Source organism: Anticarsia gemmatalis, chromosome 20, assembly GCF_050436995.1.
Source record: "Anticarsia gemmatalis isolate Benzon Research Colony breed Stoneville strain chromosome 20, ilAntGemm2 primary, whole genome shotgun sequence".
In the NCBI taxonomy this organism is placed as follows: Eukaryota; Metazoa; Arthropoda; class Insecta; order Lepidoptera; family Erebidae; genus Anticarsia; species Anticarsia gemmatalis.
The window spans coordinates 2,537,611-2,549,952 of record NC_134764.1 but is presented as its reverse complement, the minus strand read 5'-3'; the positions used below and the strand labels follow the sequence as shown (position 1 = coordinate 2,549,952).

Genomic DNA, 12,342 nt, shown 5'->3' with positions numbered 1-12,342 from the left:
CGGTCCACTAAAAATAGCCAGAGACTTAATCGCAAACATCTCGCTTCTGACGCAGGTTTCAATCTAAATGTTAAAATACACGATGCAGTGATCAATGGACTGAATAATATGATAAGTTATGCAAATGCAGACTTGGTAGATGAAGTATGAAGGCTAGCAGGAAATGCAGATCTTGACGAATGATATCAAACTATCAATTATACTGCAGAGAGTGAAAGAATGCCAGAAATGCGTCTAACAAATCAGTATATGTTATGAATAGATGTTATCAGCGTCACGCATTACGAGTTGATTTCTTCATTACCTCATACACATAATAATGTTATAATTAGTGAGTCATGTGAGTCATTACTGATGATGTAATAGATCTAAAGATGGCCCCTCCAAATAAGTGGGTCAATCGAAATTTAAAGAGCGTAAAATGACTGCCATAATCGGTCACATGTTTACAAATCTGGCGCTAGCTTACATTTTTCGAAAGACTTGGCGCCTGACCAAACATTTCACACGAAATTTATTTACCTGATGTAATGCTAATAAATACATACAAAAATGGGGTGTATTCTGTAATGTAAAATGTTTTTATAACTTTGTGACACTGGGTGGAAAAATACGATTGGCGGCGCGACGGGGCTCGACAAAAATAGCCCGTACATGAAACGGCATTTTGATATGGCGGCGAGGCGCATGCGTCTGTGCGGGGTGCAAGTGTTGCGGGATCCGGACAGATTGATCACTACCATTACAAAAAGCATTCATCAATGTGAAGGATAAGTTACGATGTAAATGAGCCGTGTAATAAAAATAGCGATAGAAGACCTCCCGGAATTTGTGGACTGTTGTTATAGAAGCGATTTTTCAACTGGTGCCCTGGTATAGCGCTAAATTGGTTAAATGGACTGTTTTATCAGCACTAGCTCAGTATCTGTATGTCAGAGACCATTTAAAGTTATTCGACGTCAATCAACGTGGCCCTAAATGGCCGAGCGTGTCAAGCAATACTTTCAAATATAATACCTGACCGGTGACGCAGATATCTTGGTAGCCCCAAGAAAAGGCAGCTAAATAATAACGTGACTGTTAAATGCAACGAATGCACGACATAATCTGCAAAATTTAATTAATGGCAGCTATTTGATATTTACGGAATTGAAGAAGCTGTATAAGTTAATATTGATTTAGAAGTCATTAAGGTCAGTTTTGAAGCTCCGAGGTCAATGAGCATTAGATCGCTGTCCGCCAGTCCCTTACACCTAGCTCACGCCTGCAGCCGAGTCAAGGCCAAGCGTGCATCTGCGTGGATGCGTGCACGCACCGAGGCCATCCCAATATGTTATTTGTGTACAAAAAAGTTTTATTACAACCTCTCCGCGAAGCTCGTTTTAAACTTGAGTGTTTACCCCAAGTTATGACTGTTGTGAGACGGTTATGAGCCAAACAATTTCAATTTATTGTCCGCCGTTTGATGTAATGTTCCTGTATTCACGAGCTGAAATAAGTCTACAATTTTACTTTTGTTTAATAAGTGACTTGGCATTTTTCGTCATATTTTTTTCATTTTATCTGGCTTTGTTTAATTAATCATCAGATGGTAATTTATTCTATGTAAATCTGTTATTCTGTATGGGGTCTTCCAAGAATAGATCGCGTCATCACGACCAGCGGTTCTTGTCGTACTTGAATCTATTTAAGGATTATATCCAATGGATGCACGGCACCATTTACCTGTTTACTAACTGACATCTCTCTGACATCACTTGCCTGCAAACTGTCACGAGATTTTTCCTTATTGTCTCTTTAGCCCTGGTACTGCGATCAGATAGGAAATAGGAATGCATGTTTTGAAGACACTGGTGCTTGTTATTTTGATACGATCTATGTGAAACGGACAAAAACAGGAATTCCAACGTTACAACTCTCTTCATTACTGCACGCCTGGTACAACAATAGAAGTTTTTTCGTTCGCCGCTATGCTGAGGATGTTGTACAGCGGATACGGTGCTCTTGTTGATGCACAATGCACGTGAGGTATTTGCATTAAGCGTGTAAATACTGGTAAATACTGATCGTGACTGGGAGGCGTGATGCCGATGTGAATAACAGATAAACAAGCTGACAACGCTTAGTTAATCGTAGTATAATTCACTCACTGTTTAGTTACTATCCTAGGAAAATGTCTAATTGTATTCAAGTGTCACCTTATCCAAATCTAGGTTGACTTGATCTATGTGCAAATTAGTTTCACTGAGTCGTTCGATTGTTAGCAAGTCGTCGCGATATTTAGAGATTCTATGGCAGTTTTCGTTCACCGCCAAATGTCCTAGCTTATACATTAACGTCTTCGTCATATTTTACACTATACCTTTCATATCGATCATGTTTTTCTGTATATACTAACAACATTTCCTCATTCCTCTTATCAGTAATGTTTCCTATACCTTGTACTATTGTGAATGCTGTTAGCCGTTATCAAGGGCTCGTATGTATCCAGTCGATTACTCTAATAAACTTGTATGTAAAGTAAGGCCAGCCACTTGCCGTATGCAGCACATGACCCCGGAATTCAAATGCATGTGTACTATAAGTATGAGAAACCTTCACACTACCATTACAGGGCTGAATGCAATCCTTGTTGTCGACCATAATCCCATGAACGTTGCCTGTTTTATATGGTAACTTATCAATATCTCCTCTGTCTATAAAGTTAGTCTAGTAAAGAGAAATATTTTATTTTTATAGAGCTCAATTATTGGGTGTGTCAGTTTCCTTCCTTCTTTACTTTAAAAGCAATTTCATATTTGTAAGAAGAAAGTCAAGTTCCGATCGATAACCTACACGACAAATGAAATTAATTTGTCGTCTCTGGTACATTGTAACCTGTTTTTCTTATACACCATTAACTGTGAATTATAAACAGCCCACGCACATTTCGAGAAGCACTCAAATACACACAATTTAGACACAGATAATATTCTGTGGAACGTTTAATAAAATATGAAATTACTATCAGAGCGTGAAATAGGCAATTCCACAGTGATCTTATGGAAGTCTATGGCCATTACGGCTATCAAGTGACGCGATCAGGCATGCAGTGGACTTCGACCTTTACAAAAAGTATTATGGATGATTGCCATGGAGTTGAGAAAAAATATCTAGCTTTCCTTGTTTCACTTAATTTATTATTTAACGTCTATTAAGTAATTTACGCGGTAACGCTAGCGAGTTATACAAATTATCAGAGGTTTTTTTGTATATTACGTTACGCCTTTTTTTCTCCGATAGATAGGTAAAGTTAATTCGGATTCTTTAACTTCCTTAGTTTGTTTCTTTAGTATTAGTCGACACAACTTAGTAAATAAGTTACGGCCCGCTGTTACGTTCGGCCATACTTCCATTAGCCAACACGACTTAAAGTCGACTGTGGTTCCACTTTTTAGTCGAACACTTTTTTCCACTAAAACAAATCTCCTATTTCGCAGGACTAGAAGTCATTCAGATATTAATGACAGCGCAAGGCTAATGAAGGGTGCGGAACACAGGCATTCAGGCAGTAGGCACAATAAGCTAGGCAGCTAACATGATACCATAGATATTATGGACAACCATGACAGGTAATACTTGCTGCTACATTATACAAATACTTAAAGACACGGCATAGATTTCCAAACGTTAGTAGAGATCAAAATTTGTCGAATATTTTTTTTTATCAAATAACATTGATTTAATGTATTTTTGTATTTGTTTTGTATGTACGACAGACCAATCCTTAAGATTAACATAATTTGGGCTTGATGATGGACTGAAATTACGCTGTTTATTACAAATTTCTTTACATATTACAGCTTATCAGATAAGTACAAAACTTTCACCATCAGATAACCTTTTGATAACCAGTTATTAGACGTACACATCGCGCGTGACACGTAAATTCTTTTTCAAAATACCTTAAGTACATATTCCACATACTTACGTTCACTTTTGAAAAAGGCATTTAAATAAAGGTAGCTGTTTTAAATAACACACTGACATTCAGACAAGTGATCTTTCATTGTAAACATTGTAGCTACCCGGATAAAAGTCCGGACATATTAAACCTATTAATATTATACAAGTAAAAGTTCGTATGTTTGTCTCTACACAACTACAAAACCGCTAAACAGAATTAGATAAACGCAAATAAAGTCTAACTTGGCACATAAACGCAATTCTAAAATCACACTTATCAAGCTCTAGCTGGCAGTAACTAGTAAATAATATGGTTATTAAAAAACCCATATAAGTGTGCCACTCAATTGACAATTATCGAGCACAACGCGATTGCTACTTACTCGTACAATTGATTTATACAAGTCTAAATGGTTTCATAAATATAGAACGCTTATTAGATTGTATATTTGAAATTATGGTTGAACTATTCCTAAATAATAAAAAAAAAACTTTATGAGAAAAGGACATTTTGAGTATAGGAACATTGTGAGAAAAGGACGCTGAGACGCTAAATTTACAGCATTGTAGATTTATTTATTTCCACCGATATGTTAAGTAAAAATTAGTACGACCAGTCTCTAGTTATCAAGTCAAGTGATAATACTCAAATGACTGTTACTTTTTTGTCCTTTAGCTGACCCTAACCAAACGAAAAAAAGATAAGCTCTAGAAATTAAAAAAAGGACACAATATCTCTAAGTCAGGCGATAAAAAGAATTGATAAATTCAAATAAAATGTCTTGTCAACGAAAATTCGTCGAAATATTTTTAAAAGACGTTCTTATTTGTACGATTATGTAATTTTAAAGAAACATTTATGCTTCTAATTTGTGGTTTCAAGTCCTTGATGTGTTTGTATGTCATTATACTCATTACTACTTACTGTTAAGTCGCTTTGGTACCGTTTTTATACTAACTTTTTTGATAATATCTGAAGGTTACGCGCTGAAACAACACGAGTATCGCAGAAAAACTTTAGAATCATTAAAAATAACGTTATTCATTGAAAAACATTAGGAATCTTGAAAAGAAATAATAAAGAGATATGGCTGACATAACCAGGCTGTAACAATATTGTATAACCAGTTTCCGATTGTTTGAAACTCAAACCACCAAATCGATTACACAAGACGATTGCTTCTTCGACTGCAACATCGGAAACGCATTTCAATGTGCACGAGAACACACCAGCCTGAAGGAAAGGGATGTCTGTGGTCGCTCCATTAATTTATACGTGGTCAAAGCCAGATCAAACCTGGACAGATCTCAATCAATAGTTACCGTAACTCAACAGCTTATAAGCCTGACTCAGTCATTGGCATCTTAATAAGCTGGTTTATACATAAATTATGACAAATTCATAACATTGACAGTAGCAATTGACGTTCCTCTGTCCCCAAGAACTCGCCGGTCAAGTTAGAAAATAGACTGAGGGTGGGGGCAGTTCAACGCACCGTAGGTACCAGGCTGTCAGGAATTGCGGCAGCATATTTTAAATAGTACGCCGCAACACCGTGTTTATAAACTAGATTGCTTCATTCTGTTCTGTACTCCTGGTGGAGATTTACTGAATAGATATGGACAATATAGCTTAGTTAACCAGCTAGAAATAATTAATACTGTCTGGAGTTAAGGGGAATTCAATGTTCTTGTATTAGCTTTAATTACAGCCTGTTTATTATCCAGCTAAGTGCACTTTGAGAGGAGCTGTTTTACCATCGTCTTTCAGTTATCTAATCATTAGCGTCAGGAGGCAGGAGTCTGTTCCTTTAAATTATTTCTGATGCATTTTCTTATATTATAGACATTAAACACTACTAATTCTTTTCGTTAAAAGCGACTATTTTTGCCTACAAATACGGTGACTATGAGAGCTTAAAGTACTTGATTCTATCTATTTTACCGGGCACCCACAGGACAGGCTATGCCTAGTGTGGGGCCACTGATTAATTGTAAATTTATGTAAAGATATAAGGCAATAAACTGATTTTTATTTTTATTTTATTTTTATCTGAATATTATCGACCTTAGCATGATAAACTTCTTTTATTTTTATTACAAGCATAAACAAGACAAGGATACAAAGTCATCACATGTTCTTGAAAAGAATACACAATAAGTTGAACCGACAAAGTTGTACAACTACAGTGTAGCGTAAGCATGGATTACAACAGCCCTCGATCTAATCGACAATCTCAAAATAACTTGTTCGTTAGTCAGTTCAATTTGCAAATCTGATAACTTACAGTCACTGCATTAATTTATTTAAACAATGTTACTAAAACGAAACAAGCTGGTTGCTCAATGACGTCTATAAAGGAATTTTCTGATTGCTCAAATTGATTTTGGATAAGACTAAAAAGTCTATCTACACCAATGCCATTTAATGCCATATTCCGAAAGTGTAAAACTCTGACTTTCATATTAATGAACATGAGTAGGTGCATGCATTGAATCTGAATTCGGTTTAAGCAGGCAATGTTTTATTTGTTTTTATAGTAAGTAGTTATTTGATTTCATCACATTCCATGATGGACTGGGAGAGTAGAAAAATCATAGAAAGTTCCAACTGCTTCTCTTCCTAGCATGCTGTGAAAGTCAGTAAAGGGATGCGAAGGTCTTGCTGTTTTATAGACGATGAACTGACCGCCTGTCAATACTTTGACCAATGTTTTAATTGTGTTATTACCTTCAAAATATCTCCAAAGTTAAATACTAAGCATGAAGCTTTACTAATTTATTTTTAGGTAACCTAGTAAAATGCGTGCTTATCGTGATGCATCGCATAAATACTTTCAAGAGATCAACCAAGAAATAAATTACAAGTTAGAATTTATTGGTACGTAATAGTTAAGCTATCAAGTCGTGGTAACGGATGGCCAATAATCATATCCCTGGATAGATGCCGTGCAGGGACCGTGTTGATAAGCATCATAAAAGGAAATTTGCAATAAAAATAAGAAATTTCCGAGAAATCAAAGAAAGTTGTACGGCCATAAAATCGTTATTAATTGGTGGTCAGGTTTTCTCAAAAGTAATTTTAAGACTTAATCCGAATCTTTCCGGTAGTGTGGTTAAGTCTATGTACTGTCCAACATACGTTTTTATGTATATTCTGCGATACAACAGTATAATCCAACATCAATACAAGCCATATTTATTATAATATACATGTATAATGCCTAATTCAATAGAAACTCAAAACGCCTGATGAAAACCTAGCAGCAATTATTTACACGAAAGCAAAGTTACGCCTTGCTCGATCATTTTCCGGTCAGTTCGTTCTACCAACACGCAGATCATTAGTGGAAATTCAACGTTAACACTGGAATATTTCAAACAATAATATTAACTCTTTGCTATTCATGAAATCCTGGTATTTGTTTGACCTTATTCAATCACAGTTAATGTTAATTATTTTTGAAAACTACTCAGGTTTTCTGGCTATACCTTTAAAGAATTTTTCCGTCATTAGGTACAGGAGATATTACCTGCAACTTGATTGGTTTATTTAATCAAGTCTGTAACCTAACAAGTTGTACCGTCCCTTAGTATCAACCTTGACTTTATTTTTATTTTACGACTTTCATATCTCTTGCAAATTACAGTGGTTAAAGCTGCAAGCAATAAAACTGCAGGGTTCTCCTTGCATTTTATGGCTCCCTGGTACTTTCAAACCGTTCAATGCGCTACAAAACAACTTTAAATTTTGTTTCTTGATGCAGAAGAAACAAACATTTCGCGAAATTAAATTAATTTTACAGGAATGTTCTCGGTACTTGGTTCGTTGGGATCAAGAAAGCACTTTTCCAAGATAAGTTGTAACTGTAGAGTATAATTTGAGAGTAAACGTGATCTATCTTTACACAGTGTGGGCACACTAATTAGGTAATTAATGCAAGAGGTAGAATTACAAAACGTAAGAAAATGCTTTTATAATTGTAGGTCTGGCAGATTAAATTGCTGTAGATTAAGAGTCGAGTTAAAATTCCATGGGGATTGAAAAAAGATGTTTGTAAAGTATTATTTCATTTTTATGAAAAGCAATCAGTATGTGTTGTCGAAATGACGTTAGATTATGAAAGGAAAACATTCTACGTGGGATTATGAATAACAGGCAATAGAAAATGTAATAGGACTTTAAGATGAGTTACACTCTATGAAATAACAAACTATCGTGGATTCGGAGCGCAAGATCCGGCGGAAGGAACTCAATGAACCACATATTTAGATGTCACTTGTTCATCACAAAAGCTATTCATTAGCAATTGAACTCTATTATGAGCGGATAAGCAAACCGGTAGTTTGTTCCCACACGACAATCGATTGCATAGCCGTGACAGATGGCATTATCAATTCTCAAGGTACCACGCAAAGAAATCACTCTATTTCAGCGAAATGTCATCATCAAACCAGTCTTTTATCGTGATAAGTGCCTCGGATAAAGAAATCTTAGCTCATGCACTGATCGTGCGATTGTTTATCAACCACTTACAATAATATGCGTTCCTAGTACTTTTGAGATAGCAAGACATTGCAATTTAAGTGCCTGTTCTTATCTTGATTACGTTCTCAAAAAAATAAACAACATAATGAATTGTTTACGATCATATAAACACATATAGTACGTTTTTATTTAACAACATTATAGTAGGCACAAGTTGTTTCTCTTTCAACGCTTTTGATATATGAGATTCAGCTTTTAATTTATGTATAATGCAGTTATATCTGCACTACACGTTTTATTACCACAATGCGGCATTTACTCCATACTTTTCATCCTTGAACCAGAAGCGATACAAATCTATAGGAATAATTTTCTTTGAAGGTACGAAAGATCTTTATAATAATATACTTTTCAAAGAAAAGCTCATAGGCATGAAAATTAAATCTCCGAGGGCCTTTTGGATAACACTAAAAGGGAATGTACTATCCTCTTTAATAACTTTTAACCGTTACAAACTTTTAGCGATTTTGGGAATGAGGGAACTTAATTCAACTTAAGTTTGGACGGACTAAGGCGGGTTCTCTGACAAATAACTTACAGGAGGATTGTGTATAAAGACAAAAATCTTCAAAGATTCCTAACAAAAGTGGCAATGAAAACCTATCTTAAAAAATATCCGTTGCATATCAGACCGAGTGTTATGGAGTGCAATGTGTCGCAAAACTCGAAAAGCACGTTCATCACAAAGAAAGAACACCCCTGAATAAAGCGGTCAGTTATTTCAGCCCACGAATTTTTCCGACAGTCATTTTCACTCTCTACGTTTTCTATAAATGGCATATGGTTCAAAAATACACTCGTGGCAATGCAGCGTGAATCTGACCTAAAGTGGGAGGTTGCGGGGTGGGGGGAGGAGTCCGCCGCTCTAATTTGTGCCCTTGTCCCCATCTCGTGGTCCCGACATAGGTGGAACAGTTATTTATAAGATTGGGTCCTTTCACCAAGGTTTTATATTTTTAATTCGCTTGTGCAGTTAATAAGTGGTTTAAGTTGGCACCTCCCACGCAAGTGGTCGCAGGTTCGAATCCGAGGCAACACACCAATGACTTTTCGAAGTTATGTGTGTATTAGAAATAATTATCACTTGCTCTAACGGTGAAGGAAAACATCGTGAGGAAACCTTGCATGCCTAAAATTTGTTTAATACATTTATTGAGGGCATGCAAAGTCCCCAACCCGCACTTGGCCAGCGTGGTGGACTCAAGGCCTAACCCCTCCCCCTCGTTCGGGAGGAGACCCTTGCCCTGCAGTGGGACAGATATGGGTTATTAAAAAAAAAAAAAATGTTCCGTAAGGGTAGTGGTGACGTCGATTCAGTTATAAGTTATAATAAGTTCACGACCCGCAAGTAATATGGGTCGATAGAGACCAGAAAAATCACTATAATAATATATTATTGGACATTTCTTCCAAGTTTTCATTCCTTTACATTTAATATACCTAATTAACAAAAATAACATTTAAAATGATAAAATGTTTAAAGACCAAATCAGTCAAGTATATAAATAAAATGAATATTGTTACTCATTCCATATTAATAATTGATTATATCTCTTCAACACGTAACGCCATCTGTGCACTGACAACGGAACTAACTGTATACTATTTACCATTTACCCAATCTAATCAAAAAGGTCATACCTAGTTGCGGTATTGACAAGAGGTCAAAAGGCAGGCGTAAAACCACAAAAAGTTATTGATTTATCTCCTAGAATACATTACTAGAGATTTATTGCAATAACTCAGTAACAACATTTTTTATGAGGCTGTGATAAATTTTATGACATAAATAAATATTATATTTAATTTACAATAGTTAGTAATTATAACTAGCCTTGTATTAATACAATAGAATATAAAAGTAGGCCTTATAAGATTAGTAAATTTTCCTGTAGAAAATAGGAAAATCGAAAACTATTCTCATCACGCAATGCCACATTGTTGAGCAGAACCTTATGTAAATATTATTAGGATGTAGACTTGAGTTGTTACGGCAAACTTTTGTTTAAAAGTGTATGATATTATATACCTATGCATTACACATTTAATATCAGTATTATAATAACAATTATCATTTCAGTATTTATTAATATCATTCAATCTCATTTTTCCTCAAGTATAATTACATTATTATTTCCTTTACTAACTGGATTAATGACAAAATCGCATTGTTCAGATTTAGACAGACACACATAATGTAATAGATATTGCACACTTTGGTTTAATTTTAAAATAATTTGCTTACTGATATATAAACAGATCATGCAGAAGTGAACTGACCATTAGTATTAATACATACTACATACATAATATCAAGCCTGTTATACCTGAAGGTTTAGGCAGACGTATATGAAATACACCCATGTTTCACCATTAACCCTTTGACCGTCATGGTCGGATATACTCGAAAAATCAGAAAGTGCTCACGACAACAAAAAATAGCGTCGTGAGTACATTTTGATTTGTCATGTTAGTCCTCCACCATTAACAATTTCAATGTTAGTTATGTAATAGGGGATGAGTCTTTTGCTAGCTAGTAGATTAGTAGTCAGTTTCATTACTGACTTCCATAGAGGCAGTCACCAATAAGAACGTAATGTGTATTCACTATATCACTATATGTATAAGTTTTCAAATACCTGTTTACAAAAATAATTAAACTATAATCTTCAAAATTTTAATTAATCGCAGTTTAGTTTCCGTTGCTACAGTACTGTAAACAACATAATGTATTTACACAGATGGAAGTATATTATCATTGCTTTTTGGTAGACAAAAGCTTGTATTTTACTTTAAGAAATCGACATTTAAACCTGAATTATTATTATGGATTGTCAAATTTTTCGCTATAAATCCTTACAGTTTATATCTTGTAAGTACAAAACTAAACAGGTATTTAAAATACCAGGGACAAGAATTTAAGTGTATACACATATTAAAAATTATTGTTATTCTAGGTAGGACAGAGAGATAAGGCTAATTATTGGAATTTCTTTGTTCCTTTATGAAATAAATAAGAAGTTATACAACATAGTACTTGGTCAATTAAAAATATATTTAGTGTTACACAATTAATTTGATAGTTATTTATATCAACAGTGCTGCCTATCAACTATTGTCCTTGTAACATGACCTGTGCTGCCAGACAATAATAAAAAATACTTCTATATGTGATACATCAGATGTTTGCATCAAATGTATTTTGGATAACTTTGAATGACCTCAATGGTCATAGAATCTATTCTGATAGCTCTTAACTCAATAATAATTGGTTAGCCATACATATTCCTTTTTGAGTAGGTATCTACCTTAATTGTAATGTGTAAATAACAAACAAACAAGGTGAAACATTTTGAAATGGAGTGAAAGTGGCCATATCTAACATTCCAGCAATAATTAGGACAATCAACTATGTTGTAACACACTATTTACTAATTCATTTGGTTTCACACACTCTTTGAACAAAGAAAATAATACCAAACTGGTATTTTATTGCCTCAAGGTTGTCAAAAAGATATTCCAAGTACCAACAGTGTAAAACATGATTGTCACTTTGCTTGAAAAATTATGCGTAGTTACGTACCTGATCAGAAGATCTTGTATTCAGGAATTATAGCACCGAAATCCAAGTATTCAGAATAATGTCCACGTAAACTGATCACGGGATAAAACTACTGATAAGGATAATCTGCATAACACTGAAAAATGCAAGACCATCGGGACGGAACAACAAGCGAAAACATACCGAAAGACCAAGGAAGAAACCGAAAAAAGGATGGAGATATCGACCTGTCAACACAAACGAGTTACACCTGAAGCCTAAATAATCGTGTAACTCTTTCTTTTTT

General features: G+C 34.9%; 1 protein-coding gene across 1 annotated transcript in view; it reads right to left on the bottom strand.

Annotated features, from left to right (window-relative positions):
• The window catches only part of LOC142981931 (phosphatidylinositol-3,5-bisphosphate 3-phosphatase MTMR3), a 68,568-nt gene extending 56,289 nt beyond the window's left edge, over positions 1-12,279 (bottom strand). The window contains exon 1 of the mRNA XM_076128094.1: positions 12,078-12,279. The gene's annotated coding sequence lies outside the window, so the exon portion shown is untranslated. The remainder of the gene's footprint in view (positions 1-12,077) is intronic.
• Positions 12,280-12,342: the final 63 nt, after the last annotated feature.